Genomic DNA, 22,645 nt, shown 5'->3' on the forward strand with positions numbered 1-22,645 from the left:
ATACCGGGTATACAGCAATTCATTTGCTGAAATATAAAGAGTGAAAAATAGGTATCAAGAAAACCTTTGTATTTCCAAAATGGGCACAAGATAAGGTGTTGAGGAGCAGTGGTTATTTTCACATCTATGAATTCTGGGGTGCCCATACTAGCATGTGAATTACAGGGCATTTCTCAAATAGACGTCTTTTTTACACCCTGTCTTATATTTGGAAGGAAAAAATGTAGAGAAAGACAAGGGACAATAACACTTGTTTTGCTATTCTATGTTCCCCCAAGTCTCCCGATTAAAATGGCACCTCACTTGTGTGGGTAGGCCTAGCGCGCGCGACAGGAAGTGCCCCAAAACACAACGTGGACACATCACATTTTCCCAAAGAAAACAGAGGTGTTTTTTGCAAAGTGCCTACCTGTGGATTTTGGCCTCTAGCTCAGCCGGCACCTAGGGAAACCTACCAAACCTGTGCATTTTTGCAAACTAGAGACCTAGGGGAATCCATGACGGGGTGATTTGTGGTGCTCTCACCAGGTTCTGTTACCCAGAATCCTTTGCAAACCTCAAAATGTGGCTAAAAAAACACTTTTTCCTCACATTTCGGTGACAGAACGTTCTGGAATCCCTTCCACCCAGTGTTCCCCCAAGTCTCCCGATATAAATGGTATCTCACTTGTGTGGGTAGGCCTTCTGCTCGCAACAGGAAATGCCCCAAAACACTATCTGGACACATCAAAATTATCAAATAGAAAACTACCTGTTTTTGCGGGGGCACCTGCGTTTTTGGTCCTGGGATCAGCAGCCATCTAGGAAAACCGACCAAACCCAGACATTTCTGAAAACTAGACACCCGAGAGATTCAAGGGAGGTGTGACTTGCGTGGATCCCCCAATGTTTTCTTACCCAGAATCCTCAGCAAACCTCAAATTTAGCTAAAAAATCAAATTTGCCCACATTTCTGTGTGGGATCACTGCACCGGGACAAATTTCCTACCACCCAACGTTCCCCTTAGTCTCCCGGTAAAAATGATACCTCACTTGTGTAGGTGGGCCAAGTGTTTGTGACAGGGAAGAGCCAAAAACACGTCGAAATTGAGGAGGAACCAAAGTGGGTCCAAAAGGGCAGTTTGAAACAAAACATTTTTAGGCTGACAAGTGCAGCAGAACTTTTATCGGTATAGATGAGACAATACTGGGTGGTAGGAATTTTGTGGATTTCTGCCGATTCCGGAAGGTTCCATCACAAAAATGTGGGAAAAATGTGTGCTTTCCAGCAAAGTTGCAGGTTTGCAGGGCATTGTGGGTAAGGAAATGGTGCGGGTGCATGTGAAGCACACCACCCTGGAATCAACTAGATGTTTAGTTTTCAGATGTATCTAGGTCTTGTGGATTTTTCTACATGGCAGCGTACCAAAGTAAAAAAAAGTGCAGCCCTCACCATTCCAAGTGGGACGATTTTGAGAGTTACCAAGCTCTCATGGCCCAAATGTAAAACAAAAACCAAAAAAATCAAATGTCCTCTTGCTTGCCATGGGATAAGATGTTTTAGTGTGCGGGGAGAGCTGAATGACTGTTAGCTCCTTCAGTTCGGGCGAGGGCATAACCCGGCCCATACTGGTTGGTAGTCACCACCCCACTATTTTTTATTTTTTATTTCATGGCATCTAGTAGACTTTCTGCCCCTCGGGGTAATTGCCCCATCTGCCCACTGGTGGGCAGAACAACTTTGGCCCCATTTATTTGGGGTGGGGGTATGGCCATAACCCCACCCTCTTATTTTGAAACAAAAATCTTCCCTGGTCTCTGGTGAGCTTTCTGCCCCCCTTGGGGGCAGATGGGCCTTCCAAAAATAAGCCAATGCCAACAGTAATGTGTCCCCATGGGGAGATACCCTTGCCCAAGAGGGCTGCCCCCCAAACAAAACACACACATACACACACACCAATCCCTGGTGTCTAGTGGTTTCTGCCCCCCTTGGGGGCAGATTGGCCTAACAAAAATATGCCGATCTGCCCCCAAGGAGGGCAGAAAGGGCCTAAATACAATTTGCCCCGCAGGGGAGGGACCCTTGCCTAAGAGGTCGCTCCCCATACATATATACATAAAGTAAATAAATATATATATGTCCCTGATGTCTAGAGGATTCTGCCCCCCCCGGAGACATATTGGCCTAATTATATTAGGCCGATCTGCCCCTGGGGGGGCAGAAATGGCCTAAACACAATCTGGCCCCCCAGGGAGCGACCCTTGCCTAAGAGGTCGCTCCCTGCACATAAAAGAAAAAATAATAATTCCCTGGTGTCTAGTGGGCATTTCTGCCCCCGGGGGTGCATAAAGGCCCTAAAAATAATATGGCCCCCTAGGGAGCGACCCTTGCCCAAGGGGCCATTCCCTTTATTAGAAAACACACAAAAAATCCCTGGTGTCTAGTGGGCAGAGCGGCCTAATTATATTAGGCCAATCTGCCCCCGGGGGGCATAAATGTTCTAAACACAATTTGGCCCCACAGGGAGCGACCCTTGCCTAAGGGGTCGCCCCCTGCACATAAAAGAAAAAAAAACAATACAGAAAAATTTCCTGGTGTCTAGTGGGCATTTCTGCTGCAGGAAAGCCTTTCCTTTCTTCTGCGGTCTCTCCCGCCCCCCTCCTCCCGAGCGGAAGAGAAATGCTTTTCATCCCTGATGGGGGGGTGTGGGGGGGGGGGGAGGGCCCATGGAGGGAGCGCTAGCGCTTCCCCCCGTGGGCCCGATGCAGGACGAGATGGTGTCCTCCCAGGCACACGGGAACCGTGTGCTGGGACGAGACGACCTCGTCCAAGGCACCGAGGGGGTTAAGGGGAAGTATGATCTTAACTATAAGAGTGCCTCTTGTAAGCCTCCCTGCACTTCAGTGGCACTTCCTCCATGGGAGCGGAGGACCATCTCCCCACTGCACTGCTGTGAAGAAAACTTCAAAAACAAAATGGTAATAAAATGATTTTATTACCATTTTATTTTTGATGCTTTCTTCCAACAAACAAAGTGCAAGGGCAGGGCCAGTGCGTCACTGCTGCCAATGATTGGCAGCAGTGAGTTTGAAGTGCGCATGATGGTTTGGTTGGCTACCTGGCTTCGGCCAAACCGACATACGCATTCCACACCTCTCTATCCCACTTGTCTTGGACAGCTGGGTTGGAGAGAAGGCAGAGGCATACAGTGCCTTTTGGAGTGTGGGCATCACTCTGACGTCTTTAAGAACGAGGACGAGGCTGCAGGACATCGAGTAGGTGATTTTTTAATAGTTATATTGGTGTGCATGTTATGTATGTATGTTATGTTATGTGTGTATTTTATAATATGTTTGTATGTTGTAGTTTTTTGCACCCCTCCAAATTACTTTGCTGCCAGCTGCCACTGCTGCACATCCCCACTCCTTAACTACAAACACCCCAGCCAGCTGGACTGATGTGGGCAGCATAATAATGGGGATCTTTTCAAAGCTCCCTTGTCAATTGTCAAACATACGGGAGAAACAATTAAGCTCTCCACACACATTGGTGGATAGTTCAGCAGGAACGTCTAACTCGGGGGCTCAGATGTACTAAATAGTCTCGCTATGCAGTGCAGCAGTGAAAAAATGCTTGAGAAGCAGAAAGCAGGAGAGCGCCATATTTAAGCAAATATGCCTCTCTCTCCTCCCATCTCCCTAGCGCCGGCCCTGGTTTTAGCTGCCATGTGCCACAAACACCTTTGCGCCATAGTGTTAGGGTGTGTGCGTGAGAGTCTAGCATAGGTTTTGTGCAGGAAAGGTACCCTTCCAGTACAAAATACTATGCGTAGACACACTTAAAAACTTTTCCTACATTGTATGTGTGCTGCATAGTGCAGCACGCACGCAAAGTTGGAAACGAAAGGAGAAAGGAAAAAATTTCTCCTTTTATCACCTGCTTTCACATGGCATTAACTTTTGGCGCAAAAAAAGGCATGGGTGTTTGCATAGGAGCGCCCATGTACCACCCACGTAATGCCCTCTTGGTGCTAAGTAATGCAAAGCAGTGCTTTGCACTGTTTTTCTTTACTTTTATGGTACTTTCCAGCACAAAACAAGTTTTGCACTGGAAAGTAAATTGGTAAAAAAAGATTTTGCGACGATTTGTGTCACTTTAGTGATGCAAACGCGGTGTAAAATCTCAGTAAATATACCCAGAGATCGTTTACAGAACCTTCACACGCTTGGGGATGGGAGAAAATTGGTAGCAGGCTTTATATGGCCCTCCCGAAGCACACTGGACTTCCGTCACACTCCCTAGAAGGCAAGTGAGAGGAGATGTTCAGAGAGTATTTAACAATAAAGAGAGGGGGACAGAATATTGCAATATTCACATAAGGTTTCTCGAAATACAAGATTGCAATAGATACAATTCAATATCTTGCATAGAACATACCTAACCTCTCTCAAGTTAAGATATATGCATGGACCCCTTCTCACTGGCCTAGATAGCATGAACCCCTATCAGATTTTATTCATATGATGTGGAGTTGCCCATATCTGGGGACGTACTGGTCTGATATTAAGAAAGCATTAACAAAAGTTACGAGTCACAATGATTCGCTCAGCTTCAAAGTATGTATAGTGGGAGTGTTCAAAAATCCGAAAACCAACAAAGCTATCGCAAAATAATTGGACACGGCCATGATCCTAGGTAAGAGAATTATTGTCCGAGGCTGGAAGGATTTTACAACGTCCCCTGCCGCTAGTTGGATAAAAGCTGCCAGCTACCGCCAGAATCTGAAAGTAGCGCACAGCAGAGAGAAAAGAGGTGAGGGATATGGAAGCTCCCCGTTGCACAGTAATGGGATCCCTTACAGGATACTTAAAAAATGATGAACCACAATGGCCTTTGTACTGATGACACAATGATAAACTGGTACTATTTAGGAGTTACAAATATTACAAGAGAATAAATTATCCGAGTACATCCACAATTACGGTAATCATCCTAGGAACAGAAAGACATACCCACATAGATTAACGTGGGCAGCTCAGGTTACCGAGGACTCTCCCTAATGCAGCACCGGTCAAAATCAGTATACACAGAGGGATATTCCATTCATTCCCCTCCCACCTGGATAACTACTGTGGCTGTCCTTGTTAAACTCTTCAGTGACTTACAACCAAAAAGCTAACGGAGTTAAGTTCAGTAAGCATTCCCCTTATGTACATTTCAATTCTGTACAGCTGAAAGGTTTGTGTAACCAATCCATTTGTGATCGAATTGCCAATAAAAAAAGATTCAAAAACATGATTGGTAGATATGTAATGAATAGGTTGCCTTTGGTAGAGGTGCGAACATACAGAAGTACTGATGGGTAACACTGAATAACGGTGATTTTTTTTACCAAGGTGTCCTGAGTGGCATCACTTAGACAACAAAAGCGAAGCTCAAGTTGTCTGTAATGTCACTCAGAATCAAATGTTACTCTAGGGATTTAAGACCAATCTCTCAGAATCCACTAATCTCTGTTATTCAGCTACAATTCTTTGCTTTGTATGGCCCAACAAAGCATCAGCCCCCACGTTCAGCAGCAATGCAGGGGTAAAGGATTCCTGGGAGAGCCATAAACAACACGGCCTCACCTGTCTCAGTCCCTGTGCTACAGCCAGGACTTGGCCATCACTCCCCTATGGTGTTACTTTCCCTCCAAAAATAGAATACACAGCATCCTGTCATCCTCCCCACCACCCCCAGCAGTACCTACTGCTCCACTCCCAATTATTGCAACAAAAATGTACCTGGTGTCCACCCACCCACCCTCAACATCTTCTGCATTTACGATTCCCTCCCCACTCAAGTTATAAACAACTGGTCTCAAGTCACCCACCCACACTACCGTCTCTTAAATCCACAGAATTCAAATATCTGAAAATAGTACCTGGTCCCCTGCACACACCTCCACCACCAACAGTGCCTCTCTTTACCTCAAACTCTCTCTGTTCTTCATCAAAGCAAACAAGTGCTGCTGTCTGAGAGCTCTCCCAGCAAGGCCTTGAATTCCTCAATGATACAGCAACAGAGGGAAACAACTCCTTCCCCACTGTTGCTATATCATCATGGTGGTTACCCAGACTCAGAGTCTGGTGATCACACTGGTGGCTCTCAGTGAGGGCTACACATATACATCCATATAAATGGGTAACAGTTTATAACTGGGAGATTTTTCCCTGAGGTGATTCGATTTCATTGTCTATTTGATCTCCCTCCTTGGAGAAAAACATGGAAGGCCTCCCAAATTATCTGCCCAATAGCTCCACACGGGCAGAGTAATAATGGGGGAGCCATATATAACATGGCTTCCTCCTCTCCTCCTACTGATAACAAATACCTGGTTCCTGCCACCGGACCACATCCACCCACACTGGTAAAAAATATACATGGCCTCCTGCCACACACCCCATCACACTCCACATTCACCCTTCCCACACCCATCCACCCAAACTGGCAAAAAATATACATGGTCTCCTGCCACACCCCCAACACTCTCCACATTCACCCTTCCCACACCCATATATAAAAAAATATCTGGCGATCGTTGTTTTTTTCCTGTTGTTGTTTCTCAAAAAGTAGCAGTTGCTGTATCTAACATTTACAATGCACCTTAATTACACTGTATGACAATTACATGATACAATGTAATTAATCCTATAAAGCCTTAGTATTGTTTCCTGCTATGTAATGCGAGAAAACTCAATACAAATGTTTTTTGTTTTTTTAAGTGTCTGACCCCTGGGCACACACCACCCTCCCTCTTTGCCTTTTCTACTTCCGCTCAAAAAGCTGGGCTCCCAACTCACATGTGAGTGCTTAATTTGTAAATAAAAACGTGCGGTGTTCAAAGCCCTCCTCTTAAACACGCGACTGCTGCAATTAAGTGTGGGAACCCGGAATTCTGAGACGGTGTAAACCTGAAGGCCTCTCGGGCCTCTTCAATCCATATAAAGCCACTCCCCCACCTTTGTGACGCTTTTTCGTTTTTCCCTTCCTCCGTCTTTCCCATGTTTGTCTTTTGCTCGCAGTAGGTGCTTGAGGCAGAAGAGTAAGCCCCGGCCCTCAAAATTAAGTGCCAGTGCTCAGCACCGGAAACAACAAGCACAAATTAAGCACTGCTTGTGCAGCGAGCTGGCATGTGCTGCGCTCCTTGTTTCCCTTGTTGCCTGTGTGGGTCTTATAGTCCTGCGCTGAGAAGGTGGCAATATGCGCAAGTGATAAGGCTAATTATGCAATTAGAAATGTATATGACATAATTGTGTAGTTGTTAACAGTACAACGTAACAGATGCATGTTTCTTTCTCTGTAAAATATAAAAATGCAGTGAATTAGTTGAAACTACCGGGCTTGCTGGTCTCTTGTATCTTTCCATGGCTAACAGATGTCACATTACAAGGAGGAAGTCTGCTGTTGTGGCAGAATTGCAAATGTTCTCATATTGTTAGATTTTATGGCGCTTCCCTCCTGCCTGAACTGAAGCACGTGCATGAAAATGTCGTGCAAAGAAATTAATTCATTAAATATCTTTCAAAGTTGCTATTTTCCTTCTGGTAAAAGGTTATACAAATGTAATGGATTAACTGACAGAACATCACAGTATAGTATTTGTATGTTAAAGATATGTGTCCTGACGGAAGGCAAGATATATTTTTTTTATTGTCACTTAACTTGTAACATTTTGGTTGCTGAAAGAATGTTATGTTTTAAATGTGTCACAGTTATTTTTAGTTCTGTATTCATGAATCGTTCGTATTGTTTAAAACCTTTCAAGAAGACGCGAATTTATTAGCAAATAGCTCGTTTTACAAACTCATTATTACAAGCACACTTTGAGGGCACATTTTTAGAAAGCACACTTGAGCTCACTTTAGTTTTGTCGTGCAGAGCACTCTGTTCATCAGTCGTGATTTGGCGATTCGATTATTCTCTAATCATTTGGCTTGCATATTCTTGCTTTAGGCAATTTACGTGCTGTAAGCATACTGCTTTGACTGACTAATATTATTTTTGCTAGTTACAATTCTACTGAAACGATAAATATATTCACTGAATAAATCGGATATTCTGAAAAGACCACATAAGAGCCTTTGGTGGAATACCTCGCAGCGGAATTTCTAGGCCCAGTTGCCTTCCACTGATCCCGGTTATCAAGACTTCTTGGTAGAACAGAAGGGTCCACACAGACACAGCGCTGCCCCTATTTTCTGGTCTCCCTTGGGCCTTTGGAGACTCAAGAGAAGTGGTAGAAGACAGGTGAGCCAAATATCACCCTGCTGCCCCACACACTTCTCCAAAGACCGAGGCGAGGGAGGAAAACACAAGGGAGCAAGCTCTTCCCCTGGTGACATAACCGTGGGAAACAACTTTTGTTTCCCGCTTTTGTCATGTCATAGAAGAGAACAACCAGATTTCGATATCATTCTTCACCCAAGTGGGTCCAATGGAAGATATATACAACATTTATTTAGAATTATAGATGAATATTGGGCAGCTTTGCACAGGCAGCTTTTATGTTACATCTTAAGCAGTGATTGAGAAGTATGAGTTGTTTGTGATGTCACATGGAACTCTGAGGTGGAAACTGCAACTCTAGTCCTGCCTCAGTATTTTGGATCCCCGTGAGCACACCAAACTGTGACTGATTCCATTTATAAGTTGTGAAGAGGGAGTCGTGGGGCACAATAAATGTAAAGGTCTTTCTTACCGTCCCGCCTCCCCTCAGCTCCATCTGCCTTCCTGATAGTAATACAAACATACTATCCACCTCTCTCTGGACTTTCCTCCTTTAAAAATATTTTTTTAAAGGAATGCTTGGTACGCAGCCATTCCTTCCCCACCTCCTTGAGTAGTTTCATCTCCTCATCCCAAACAAACAAGTTACTTACCTTTGGTAATGCTTTTTCTGGTGGATATTGTGTCTAACTGCCATTTCTCACCCTCCTAATATTTCCTTGGTGCCAGACTGCATCCAGAAGTTTTCATAGAAATCTCCTGTGTACTGGTAAAGTCCTGTGGTGCCCCGTTTGCCTAGTTCCACCCCAAAAGTGATGGAGCAGGGCTGCGTACAAGCACCAAACCTGCGCGCTGATGTCAGGTTCTTGCTGGACTCTTCCCATGCCCTTGGATGCAGAGCACAAATCTGCGTCTAAGCGCCAAACCTGCGCGCTGATGTCAGGTTCTTGCTGGACTCTTCCCATGCCCTTGGATGCAGAGCACAAATCCAACTGGAGGTACTATTGTGCAGATCTCTAACTTGGGGCTTTTTTGAATGACAAAATAGAGACCCACTCCACAGATTGGGGAGATCAGAGGACACTAAAGAATTTGCGGTTAGTATTCACCAGAAGAGCATTGCAGAAGTACCTTACTCTTCTGATCAATACTTCTAAGAACAGATTTCTCAACTTTAGAATAGATACCAAAGCAATACCTCCCAAAAGTGGAGGTTCTGTGGAATAGGCTCAGACCAAAAAGTGCTAAAGGACCAAATGGATGAAATTCCCTTCCCATCGGATGTGGCTGTCAAAGCAGCGCTGCTTTCTGAACGTGTGCACCAAGGCATTGGTAGCTGCCCGGCAGATGTGAAGACCAGGCACTGTGCATGCCAATGCAGTGGTGAAGCCTTGGCCATGGTGCAATGAGTCCTCAGAGCTCGCGGAGACAGCTTCTTAGCCAATGCATAGCAGATCTTAATGCAGAAAGTCACCCACCCTGAAGGAGCCCTTTTCTGCACACCTTGCACTTTCATACCATTGTTCAAAATATTTATGAAACACGGAAATAAGCACCTTAATACTCAAATGGCTTGATTATAAAAATGTTATAATAAGAAGGTTATAAGTCAGATGCTGCTGGTAGAGCGTACATTAGTAGTCAGATGCATATTCCTATCTAAATTAGCACATTGCATTAACCGCACTGAAGCACAACATGCTTTGCTGTACCACAATGTACTTCCGTGTCTGAAAAAACATGAACTTTAATGATGAAGCGAAGGGTTTCTTGTCTTCTGAAGTGACGCGATTAGCAGACTTACTTCCCTTCCAGCTGTCCGCGCTGTGATGAGTGCTCTTGAGAGATATATTTCAGTCGGGGTGTTTGCCACGGAGGGCGTGCCCTGCCCAGCCCCGGAGGGCGGCTCGAGTTTCACTCCCCGGCTTACACACACTGCAGAGCACGGCCTGCAGGAACGCTGCCCGCCGGCTCCAGCCTGTGTAGGGCAAGCAGTACAGAAGGGTAGTGTTTCCGAACACACGAGCTGCCTTTAAAATCCTCTTTCACACAAATCCTAAGAAATTCGACTTTTTCTCGGAACAGGTTCTGCAGGCCCTTGCACCATAAACAAGGGAGCTTACCGCGTTAAACTCCCGCCATTCTTTGTGAGCAAAAAAACTGAAGACGGCCATAGTCCAGTTACACTGTGTGATCACCGGGAAATCACAAAAAAATAGCTTTAACAAGCACTATCTAGAGAGGGGCTTGGGTCTGCCCACATGTTGGTTACTCTGAGCACAACATTTGATTAGGCAGAGTTTGCATAGTAGTGTTTGCTGCACTCCAATTGGCCCGTGAGGTGTGTTCCCTCTAGTGTCGCAGTAATATCTGGGACCTCCTCCCTGCCTCCCACTCAACAGCACAGTGCACTCCCAAATCATGTGATAGAACCAGGCTTTGGGGGTCTTACATCTGGGGCATTCAGAGAGAGAGGCAGGGAACATTCGTTTGATACAAAGTGGGGACAGGTAGGCCTGACTAAAATAACTGAATTGGGTGAACCTGGATTGTGGGTTGCAAGACACTTCTTTTACCAGCTACAGGGCTCTGGGCCTGCATTTGTCCAGCAGTGGTTGTGAGAGAACTCTGTCCACGCTCTGCCAGCAATCCCCAAGTGGGCAGAGTTCAGCGTTGTGTACAATATAGATATAGCATGCCGCATGCCTCCACATGATTAAAGTGTATGTAGTATTGGTGCTTGTGGTGTTTCTGCTTCACCAGATCCCCCATGTGCTATGGATCGCATGTTGTACTTATGTGTCAGAAACTGGTAGCCCGGATACCATAAGTGTCCATGATGGCTTGGAAGGTCAAGAGGGTGGTGTCTTGAAATAGGTCCCCTAAATTATCAATCCCTGTCTTCCTCCATGCTGTTGCGTCAAATCTCTGTGCCACCCCCCGAAGCCCTGGCAGTTGCCACATCGCAATTATCGGGGAGAATGAGATGTGGTGACCCCCCCACCATGCACATATTGTTGCCACCACATCTGAGCCACCGACATATAGCATGCTTTCCCTCGCAGTCGAGCACCAGGATCGGACAACCATGTATGCTGGTCCCCTCGAGCATCTCGTGGATGCAAGCCATCTCAGGGCAAGAGGTAGCATGCAGCCGCTGCTGCGTAGAATAGTCCTCTTTCCGGCTGTGTGGCAGGCGGCATTTCCTTGTGTATGTCAACATCATAAACAAGGGTGAGTTATCAGTGCCCATGTATGCCCAGAAGCCCTGCGTCATGTGAGACACCTTAAACCAGGCCTGAATTTTTAGCCATCTGCACTTTCCATCATGTGTATTTTTTTGATGCAATGCTTACAACATTGAGCGCCGAAAAAGTCCTCGAATGCGAAACAAGTTCCAGAATATAGTGAGTCGTTGGTTAAAAGCAGGACCTGGTTGTCACCCGTGAGAGGGGGGCGCGTAGTGGCCAGGGCATCTCTCTCCAAGTCCCTCCCACCAACTAGTGTCGTACGTCAAGTGACTGCCAACATCTGAAAGGCCCAAGAGCGAAGGGCTGGGAGAATGGGCGACAGCATGTCCCCTGAGCTAAGGATGCTTAGTTGCTAAAGTGCGCAACACTGCTTTCTCCTGCAAATGGAGGCGTGGCAAAGCAGGAGAAACTCTAGGGCGGAGAGGGCACTGTGAACAGGACGCAACCCTCTCAAGTGGAGGTAATATTTTTGGTAGGATAGGGGAAAGTTACCGCAGATCTAGCTAGCAAGTGCTCGAATTTAGAGCTCTGTTACATGTGCACAATAAGCCAGCTTTGTCCCAAAGACCTTGAAACAATACCAACCCCCTGCAGAACACAACACAAATGTCTTGTGCTGAAACACACTACTGCAGCTTCAAATGTCTCAGAACGTCCAAAGTCTACGCATATGCCTTAGTTAAACAATTACACACAAAAGTCCCCGGAGTGTATATGCTGCAATCGAAATCCCAGTAAAATGTTAAAAAAAAAACCACACACACCACCCCAAATGAGATTTAAATGCCTTCTGGATGAAATACAGTAAATCTGGGCTAGAATGGCCACCACCGTACAAGTTTCCATTTTCCCTGTGTTGCGCAGTTTACCTTTACTGAGGAAGGGCACTCATAATTCACTTCTGTCTCTCCAGGCTAGAGTACCAGAAAGCCCCCTCACCGTCCAGCACGAAGGGGATAATCCATCCAAACACTGGACAATCCCACAAGCACGCGTATCCCAGAAGTGGCGTCAAAGCGCTCTGCAACAGAAACAAGCAGAGGACAGTTCACGGGCTCCAGATTGTAGACAGCACAGCATGTGAAAGTAGGCACCAAGTACTGGCCACACTGCAAATTATTTTTATGCCCTATCGGATAAAATGCAGATCAGAAACTAAATGAACAAGAGACAGCTGGAGGCAGGAATTGTGTGACAGGACAAGAAATAAGATAAGAACATGATTTTCAGCCCTGGGTGCGTCGCAACAGGTAGGAGGAGTCCTGCACCCGAACCTGCGCAACCCACACCGCTATGCTTGGAGTTTGAAGAGCGACAAGCTAGTGACTTTCGATTTGCACTCCACCATGTTTGTTGCAGTACCACATGACAGTTGTGTTGTCCGAGGTAACCTGTACCCGATGCCCCTTGATAGTCAGGAGGACGCCTTCAGTGCTAAGTGAATCACTTGCATCTCCAGCCGGTTTATGTGACAAAAGCTTCTGCTGGAAACCAGAGTACTCTGATCTTCACCTGTCCCAGATGACCACCCCAATGAAGCAACAAAGCATCCAGTGTGACAATTAGCTCTGGGTGGGGTAGGGAGAGAAGTCTGATGCTGGTCCAACTGCAGTCGGAAAGTTACATGGCTGGTATTTCACAGTTTCTTCCCACACCTGGATGGACTCCGACAAGTTCCCTTGTTACTGAGCCTACTGAGACTTGATTCCCCTGCAGAGGCTGCATGTGCCACCTGGTGTGGTCTCCATGCAGGATACAGGAGGCCAAGAAGACCAGAAGCCTCAGAGCCGCTCTCAGTGAGACCCATGTAACGGGTTTAATCACTGGGGTCGTAGCTTGGATATCCTAGACTTATTGTGGTAGAGGAAAGGCTTGGAAAAGCACTGTGTCCAGGATGGCTTCAATGATGGGGAGACACTGTGAAGGAGTCGGGTGTGACTTGTTAGTATAACAAACTTGGGGTGGTGACATGGAGAAATGGCGCTCACCTACTGAGTGTATAGTGTGAATATACAAATTAGATCCCAATATTAACAGATGGTGCACATACAAAGTACCTCCCCTAATGGACCTTGTAAGTAAAACAATCACATGATTGTTAACTACATATGTAATGAACTATGCACACATCTTCTGGTATTTCAAATAATTCACATAAAATTCAGTCCCAATACAGGCCTCAGAATCTTCTTTATTCCTTCATGAATAAATCACTCCAGCCAAAGCCAACACGTGTTTCATCTGGGGAGTGTCGCCCCACGACTTCCTCAGGGCTTATATAGGCTGTAAATAACATATAATCTTTAAGTGTAATGTCCAAAATTATAATAAAATTTAAAATTTCAAAGCCACTGTGTAGTTTTGTGCCGTAACTATAGTGATTTAGATATACATTAGGTGGAGACCAGTCATTTACATTAGTTTTATAGTGTTAACATACAATTTCTGAACTATATGAGATAAACCATATTTATTGTGTTTTTGTATCATCACACCTCAGTGTCATATATATATATATATATATATATATATATATATATATATATATGGAAAATGTCACTTACCCAGTGTACATCTGTTCGTGGCATTAGTCGCTGTAGATTCACATGCTGTGCACATCCTGCCATCTGGTGTTGGGCTCGGAGTGTTACAAGTTGTTTTTCTTCGAAGAAGTCTTTTTTCGAGTCACGAGACCGAGGGACTCCTCCTATTTCGACTCCATTGCGCATGGGCGTCGACTCCATCTTAGATTGTTTTCCCCGCAGAGGGTGAGGTAGGAGTTGTGTATGCTAGTAATAGTGCCCATGCAATGGAGTGAATACGTATGTACATAATGAAGTTTAAAGTAATATATTTACAAATTTACAAATGTTCAAGATCAACTTCTAAACGGCTACAGGCTCCCGGGGAGGCGGGTGGGCGCATGTGAATCTGCAGCGACTAATGCCACGAACAGATGTACACTGGGTAAGTGACATTTTCCGTTCGATGGCATGTGTAGCTGCAGATACACATGCTGTGCATAGACTAGTAAGCAGTTATCTCCCCAAAAGCGGTGGTTCAGCCTGTAGGAGTTGAAGTTGTTTGAAATAGTGTTCGTAGTACAGCTTGACCTACTGTGGCTTGTTGTGCCGTTAACACATCTACACAGTAGTGTTTGGTAAATGTATGAGGCGTAGACCATGTTGCTGCCTTACATATTTCGTTCATTGGAATATTTCCTAGAAAGGCCATGGTAGCACCTTTTTTTCTGCTTGAGTGTGCCTTTGGTGTAATAGGCAGCTCTCTCTTTGCTTTAAGATAGCAGGTTTGAATACACTTAACTATCCATCTAGCAATGCCTTGTTTAGAAATTGGATTCCTTGTATGAGGTTTTTGGAAAGCAATAAATAGTTGTTTTGTTTTTCGAATTAGTTTTGTTCTGTCAATGTAATACATTAGTGCTCTTTTGATGTCTAATGTATGCAGTGCTCTTTCAGCTACAGAATCTGTCTGTGGGAAGAACACTGGTAATTCTACCATTTGATTCAAGTGGAACGGTGAGATCACTTTTGGTAAAATTTTTGGATTTGTCCGTAGAACTACTTTATGCTTGTGTATTTGAAAAAATGGTTCTTGTATGGTAAATGCTTGAATTTCACTCACTCTTCTTAGAGATGTGATGGCAATCAAAAATGCAACTTTCCAGGTTAAATATTGCATTTCACAAGAGTGCATGGGCTCAAAAGGTGGACCCATGAGTCGTGTTAAGACAATGTTGAGGTTCCATGAAGGAACTGGTGGTGTTCGTGGTGGTATAATTCTCTTTAGGCCTTCCATAAATGCTTTTATGACTGATATCCTAAATAATGAAGTTGAGTGCGTAATTTGCAGGTAGGCTGAATTGCGGTCAGATGTATCTTTATTGAAGAGAAATCTAGCTTTGACTTTTGCAATTGTAGTAAGTATCCTACTATATCTTTGGCAGATGCGTGTAAGGTTTGAATTTGATTATTATGGCAGTAATAAACAAATCTTTTCCACTTATTTGCATAGCAGTGTCTAGTGGTAGGTTTCCTAGCTTGTCTTATGACCTCCATACATTCTTGTGTGAGGTCTAAGTGTCCGAATTCTAGGATTTCAGGAGCCAAATTGCTAGATTCAGCGATGCTGGATTTGGATGTCTGATCTGTTTGTGTTGTGTTAACAGATCTGGTCTGTTTGGTAGTTTGACATGAGGTACTACTGAGAGGTCTAGTAGTGTTGTGTACCAAGGTTGTCTTGCCCATGTCGGTGCTATTAGTATGAGTTTGAGTTTGTTTCGACTCAATTTGTTTACTAGATATGGAAGGAGTGGGAGAGGGGGAAAAGCATAAGCAAATATCCCTGACCAGCTCATCCATAACGCATTGCCCTGAGACAGATCTTGTGGGTACCTGGATGCAAAGTTTTGGCATTTTGAGTTTTCTTTTGTTGCAAATAGATCTATTTGTGGTGTTCCCCACATTTGGAAGTAGGTGTTTACTATTTGGGGGTGAATCTCCCATTCGTGGATCTGTTGGTGATCCCGAGAAAGATTGTCTGCTAACTGGTTCTGAATTCCTGGAATAAATTGTGCTATTAGGCGAATGTGGTTGTGAATCGCCCAATGCCATATTTTCTGTGTTAGGAGACACAACTTTGTCGAGTGTGTGCCTCCTTGTTTGTTTAGGTAATACATTGTTGTCATGTTGTCTGTTTTGACAAGAATTTGTTTGTGTCTTATTATGGGTTGAAATGCTTTGAGTGCTAGAAATACCGCTAACAGTTCTAAGTGATTTATGTGAAACTGTTTTTGCTGTATGTCCCATTGTCCTTGGATGCTGTGTTGATTGAGGTGTGCTCCCCACCCTATCATGGAAGCATCTGTTATTACGTATTGTGGCACTGGGTCTTGGAAAGGCCGCCCTTGGTTTAAATTTATACTGTTCCACCATTGAAGCGAGATGTATGTTTGGCGGTCTATCAACACCAGATCTAGAAGCTGACCCTGTGCTTGTGACCATTGTGATGCTAGGCACTGTTGTAAGGGCCGCATGTGCAACCTTGCGTTTGGGACAATGGCTATGCATGAAGACATCATGCCTAGTAGTTTCATCACCAGTTTGACTTGTATCTTGATTTGGATACATGGCCTGTATCACATTGTGAAATGTGTGAACTCTTTGTGGACTTGGAGTGGCAATCCCTTTTGCTGTGTTGATTGTTGCTCCTAAGTATTGCTGTGTTTGACACGGCAGAAGGTGTGACTTTGTGTAGTTGATTGAGAAACCTAGTTTGTGGAGGATTTCTATGACATATTTTGTGTGTTGTGAACACCGTCTTAGCGTGTTGGTTTTGATTAACCAGTCGTCTAGGTACGGGAACACATGTATTTGCTGCCTTCTGATATGTGCAGCTACTACTGCTAGGCATTTTGTAAAAACTCTTGGTGCAGTTGTTATTCCGAATGGCAACACTTTGAATTGGTAATGTATCCCTTGGAATACAAACCTTAGGTACTTTCTGTGTGAAGGATGTATTGGTATATGGAAATATGCATCCTTTAGGTCTAGTGTTGTCATGTATTCTTGTTGTTTGAGCAGTGGGATTACGTCTTGTAATGTAACCATGTGAAAGTGATCTGATTTGATGTAGGTATTTAATGTTCTGAGATCTAGTATAGGTCTCAGACTCTGGTCTTTTTTGGGTATCAGAAAGTACAGGGAGTAAACTCCTGTGTTTATGTGTTGTTTTGGTACTAACTCTATTGCTTCTTTTTGTAGCAATGCCTGAACTTCTAGTCCTAGAAGATCTATATGTTGTTTTGACATATTGTGTGTTTTCGGTGGGATGTTTGGAGGGAATTTGAGAAATTCTATGCAATAACCATGCTGGATAATTGCTAAGACCCAAGTGTCTGTTGTTATTTCTTCCCAATATTTGTAAAACTTGGTTAGTCTCCCCCCCACAGGTGTTGTGTTGTGGATTTGTGACCTTGAAGTCACTGCTTGTTTGGAGGAGTTTTGGGACTTTGGAACTTTCCTCTATTCCTTTGAAATTGTCCCCCTCTATATTGTCCCCGAAAAACTCCCCGCTGATACTGGCTCTGGTAAGTGGGCTTTGTTTGTGAGGTTGTGGCTTCTGTGGTTTGCCCTCAAAACCCCCCTCGAAATTGTGTCTTTCGAAATGTGCCTCTGCTCTGTGGGGAGTAGAGTGCGCCCATGGCTTTGGCCATGTCAGTGTCTTTCTTAAGTTTTTCTATTGCAGTGTCCACCTCCGGCCCAAACAACTGCTGTCCGTTGAATGGCATATTCAGCACAGCTTGCTGTATCTCTGGTTTAAATCCTGATGTACGCAGCCATGCATGTCTCCTTATTGTTACTGCTGTGTTGACAGTTCTAGCAGCTGGGTCTGCAGCATCCATTGCTGACCGTATCTGATTATTGGAGATACCCTGTCCTTCTTCTACTACTTGCTGCTCTCTTTTTTGGAACTCCTTGGGTAAATGTTCAATAAGGTGTTGCATCTCATCCCAATTGGCCCTATCATATCTGGCTAGCAAAGCTTGCGAATTTGCAATACGCCACAGGTTTGCTGCCTGTGCCGCCACCCTTTTGCCTGCAGCATCGAATTTTCGACTTTCTTTATCTGGAGGTGGTGCATCTCCTGAAGTATGAGAGTTGGCTCTTTTGCGCGCTGCTCCCACTACAACAGAGTCTGGTGTTAGCTGTTATGTAATGTACACTGGGTCTGTTGGTGGCGGTTTATATTTTTTATCTACTCTTGGAGTAATGGCTCTCCCTTTAACAGGCTCCTCAAACACTTGTTTGGAGTGTTTTAGCATTCCGGGTAACATAGGAAGACTCTGATATTGGCTGTGTGTGGACGACAGTGTATTAAAAAGAAAGTCGTCTTCAATGGGCTCAGAATGAAGGCTGACATTATGAAATGTCGCTGCTCTTGACACCACCTGTGCGTAGCCTGTACTATCCTCTGGTGGCGATGGTTTAGCTGGATAGCATTCTGGACTATTATCTGACACTGGTGCGTCATAAAGGTCCCATGCGTCAGGGTCATCTTGACTCATTCCTGTATGAGTTGGGGATTGCATCATTGGTGGAGTGGCTACCGGTGATGGTTCCGGAGAGTGATGTGGGGATGGTGGCGGTGTTACTTGTTTAGCCACCTTTGTGTGTGGCTGTTTGTCCTTGTCTTGGAAGGCAAGCTTGCGTTTCATTTTGACTGGAGGAAGAGTGCTGATCTTTCCTGTATCTTTTTGAATAAAGAGCCGTCTTTGTGTGTGATCTGGCTCTATTGCCTGTAATTCCTGTCTAAATCTATGTGTCTTCATTTGTGTGGACAGTCCTTGTTCCTCAGTGTAGGAACTTGTTTTCGGTTCCGAGGCCGGATATTTCGGTACCGAAACCTTTTCGGCTGCTTTTTTCGGCTCCGACGAAACCTTTTTTACTTTCGGCGTCGTGCTCTCTCGGTGCCGACCCGTTTCGGTGCCGCTGTCTCGGTGCCGAATCTTCTCTGAGCCACTATCTCGGGCCCGAGATTGCTGTGTGCCGGTATCTCGACCGGAGTCGGATGACTTCGACACCAGCTCGCCCTTTTTCAGTGCCGATGAACGGTCACCTACTTTTCGGGTTAAGCCATGGCCTGTTGGCGGTGGCGTCCCCTGGGCTTTAGCGCTTTTCTCGTGAGTTCTTTGTTTCGACGTCTTACTCACGGTTTTCGGCGTTTCCTCGGGATCGATCTCCTCAGAGTCCGACTCCTGGGTGGAGAATGTTTCTTCCTCCTCCTCGAAACGCTCTTGTCCTGTCGGCGCCGACGCCATTTGCAGTCTTCTTGCTCTTCGGTCTCTGAGTGTTTTCCTGGACCGAAACGCTCGACAGGCCTCACAAGTATCCTCCTTGCGTTCTGGTGACAAACACAAGTTACAGACCAGATGTTGATCTGTATATGGATACTTGTTATGGCATTTTGGACAGAAGCGGAATGGGGTCCGTTCCATCAGCCTTGAAGAGACACATGGCCGGGCCGACCAGGCCCCGACGGGGATGGAAGAAAACCCCGAAGGGCCACCGGAGCTCTTCTTAATTCGGTGTCGATCTGTTGTAACTAACCCGATACCGAACGCAAACAATACCGACGATTTTTCCGAGATTCTAACTGACTTTCCGACCCGAAACACGGAGCGAAAAGGAACACGTCCGTACCCGATGGCGGGAAAAAAACAATCTAAGATGGAGTCGACGCCCATGCGCAATGGAGTCGAAATAGGAGGAGTCCCTCGGTCTCGTGACTCGAAAAAAGACTTCTTCGAAGAAAAACAACTTGTAACACTCCGAGCCCAACACCAGATTGCGGGATGTGCACAGCATGTGTATCTGCAGCTACACATGCCATCGAACATATATATATATATATATATATATATATATATATATATATATATATATACACACACACACACACACACACACACACACACTCAAGTAAGCCCGTGAACCCATATATGGGGATTTAATGGATATATTTACAAGCAGAATCCATGCAATGCACCTTACCCCTTAATTAACTTATTTCATTGTTACCTCTCTCATATGCCTCTTTATATATTGGTTATTCATACAGTCTTTGTTCCAATTAGCGTCCTGTTATATTTTGTGGTTCTTAGAAAAAGTTGTTTTTATTGTAATGAGTAACCGTCCAACAAATTACAAAGTGTCCTAAACCAGATTAAATAATAATATAAATATTCATAAGTGATTCTTTAAAGTAATGATATTATTAATAGCACTCTCCAACTCCCTCACTCACATCTCTGTTCCTCCCGATATCCGTATATGAAACGGGATTCCCCTTTGAATTCTGAAGTTAGCCTGAATACATAGATAAGATCAGTTACTAAAAGCGTATTCCCTGCGGAAAACTGCTTTATATAAGGAATTTGCATTTTCGATTAGAATTCAACTCTTCCCTATACTGTAGTTGAAAAACGTGTTACCGTCCGAGGCCGCGAGTACGCAAACAGAAGCCATTTCTGATCTCACCGTTTAAGTACGTAATTTTGTAAACAACAAAAATAGAAAGGGGACTGCACCTGTCTGACATAGTCACCATATTGGAACCCTGCGTAATCATTATTATGCATCTTAAACTTAATAGTACTGATTTGAACCTGAAATATAGTTTATAATGAGCCACTTACGTAATCTACCGTATGTGAGTATTAAACTAGCCTAATAACTAATCTCATTGTATTCATAATGCATTATAACTGCTATTTTATCGCAAGAACCCTTAATGCCTGATATCATATAAATTCAATCATAATCAAATGTTAATAATATATTGTCAAAGATTAGTAATTTAATCCGTTACTGGTGTGACTTGGCTTATGGCTTCAATAGTCAATGTTTCCAAAGCACCACGCTGGATCAGACTGTCATACCCAAACATTCATTTGGTTCCAAGCCCGAGCAAATGAAGTATTTCTCTGCATCTTGGTAATCTGTAATCAAGAGTTGGAGGGTAGGCCTTAGATTATCTGGGACAGCTGACAAGATGTCTGCCACTCTGTCCCACAATGCTTTTGAACATCTCCACAGAGGGCAAGAAGTGTTGACGGATCATTGGACAATAATGAGAGATGAGAACAGTCGTTTTGTGAATGTTTCCATTCATTTCAACTCTGTCTGAGACAGAAGTTGGAAATGCATTGGGGTTCAGATGGCTTGTGGATGCCTGAACTACCAGGCACTCCTGGCTGGGGTGATGGAGTAGAAAATCAAGGTGCACAGGAGCTGGACTTGCCACTTGTCTGGGGAGGCAAGAGCCTGACTTCACACAGGTGCCTATCAGTCAGGACCTCATTGAAAGACAGTAGAGGTTCTTGACTGGTTAGTCCATGGTCGAGGACCTCCATAAGAACATTTGCCTTAACTTCCGTCTTTGGGAGAGTGAGGTCTAGAATCTCCATAGTGCTTCAGACAACTGTAGCAAAGGAGACAGGATCCTCCATTGCAATGGCTGGATTTTGAGGAAGAAAGGCCAATGTCTGTTAAGGAATCTAAACCACTAGCCTTCATTTGGTTGTCAAAAGGATCCTGTCATTATAAAGGTCAATGAAATCATTACTGTTATCCATCTTAATGTCTTCGTCATAAGGGGCATATGTTCCTGGGTCCATACGTTCATCCTAGTGTGGTCTCGACTGTGATTCAGAGTCCTACATATGTTTCATCTATGGTTCCGGCTTCAGTGACGTCAGTAATGACTCCAGGGTCCGATTGGTGCCATCAGTCGTGGGGCAGAGCATGGTTTGGATGTTGCACAAGAGCCGGATGAGCCAGCAGTAACCTGATTGGAGGCACCTCGGATCTTTGGGGCCTCAAGAGGGACACAGTGGGGCATCAAAGATGGTGTCTAGGACCTGTTTCAGCTTGCGGAGCTGTGTAGCATCACTGATAGCATGGGGCGATCAAGGTGCATAGGGATCAGTGAAGGAATCTGTTCCAAAGTGGGGAAGCCACTTGACTCGTGGTGCCCGGGGGACTGCACAACTTTGAGTGGCAGGCTGATGGAGACCCATGATTGGCCTTTTTATGCTTTTATGACCTTCACAAACTCCAGCCTTGGCAGTGACAGTGTGTCTGCGCCATCAACTTTGACCTGGACCGTTTCTTTGACTTCTTGCAGAGTTTGGAGAAAGTGAGTTTCCCTTCGTGGTCACAGACGACTTTGAAATTCATCATCGTGCAGAACTCGCACAACACCAAGTGGCATTTGGATCCAAGACACCAGACTGATGTTGTGGGTGCCAGTCACCGACATTTGTCGATGACAGTCGTGACACGGTTAAAAACCCTGTAGTTTAAAGGGGGTGTGCATGTCTGCAAATTGAAAGTTTTAAGGAAAATATTCTGTCAGTATGGTAAGATTTAAGAAGCTTCCGGGTATGCAGCCGTGGGTAGGTCGTATCACAGGGGCCACGTTCACAAATAGTGACGATAGCCCTTCGGCCAGCATTTAATCCCATGATGCACCAGCCTTATTATAGGAGGGTCTCTCGCCAAGTGTGGTGTTTTTTTGCATAGCTGTTCATGTAAGTTCTTTCTTTTGTTTTTTGAGTAGC

The sequence above is a fragment of the Pleurodeles waltl genome, chromosome 1_2 (assembly GCF_031143425.1).
Source record: "Pleurodeles waltl isolate 20211129_DDA chromosome 1_2, aPleWal1.hap1.20221129, whole genome shotgun sequence".
NCBI classification, from domain to species: domain Eukaryota; kingdom Metazoa; phylum Chordata; class Amphibia; order Caudata; family Salamandridae; genus Pleurodeles; species Pleurodeles waltl.